At 52.6% G+C, this 285-nt stretch overlaps 1 protein-coding gene across 1 annotated transcript in view; it reads right to left on the bottom strand.

Annotated features, from left to right (window-relative positions):
- The window catches only part of GPAM (glycerol-3-phosphate acyltransferase, mitochondrial), a gene marked incomplete at its 5' end in the record, with an annotated part of 34,775 nt that overhangs the window by 13,971 nt on the left and 20,519 nt on the right, over positions 1 to 285 (bottom strand). The window lies entirely within an intron of this gene.

The following is a 285-nucleotide window of genomic DNA, read 5'->3' as shown; positions in this document are numbered from 1 at the left end:
CGGGGAAACAACGCGATGTAACAGCCTTTGAACGCGGGATGATTGTTGGCGCTCGGAGCCATGGAGCGAGTATCAGCAAAACAGCAGAATGCGTTACATGTTCAGGAGCGGCTCATTGTTAAATTGTTTAAAGACCGGACTGTCAGCCGAAAATCTGGGTCTGAGCGTGCGAATTGTGGCCGTCAGCGACTAGTCAATGTTAGGGCAGAACGGGGGAGGGGCAAGACTGGTACAAGACAACAGAAGGGCCACAGTGCCGTGTCAGATTCCTCGCATCACCTTTCA

This window comes from Nanorana parkeri, unplaced genomic scaffold, assembly GCF_000935625.1.
Source record: "Nanorana parkeri isolate BGI_ZX_2015 unplaced genomic scaffold, ASM93562v1 scaffold2842, whole genome shotgun sequence".
Taxonomy (NCBI): domain Eukaryota; kingdom Metazoa; phylum Chordata; class Amphibia; order Anura; family Dicroglossidae; genus Nanorana; species Nanorana parkeri.
Note: the sequence above shows the minus strand (reverse complement) of the source record. Positions and strands in the feature narration are given on the sequence as shown.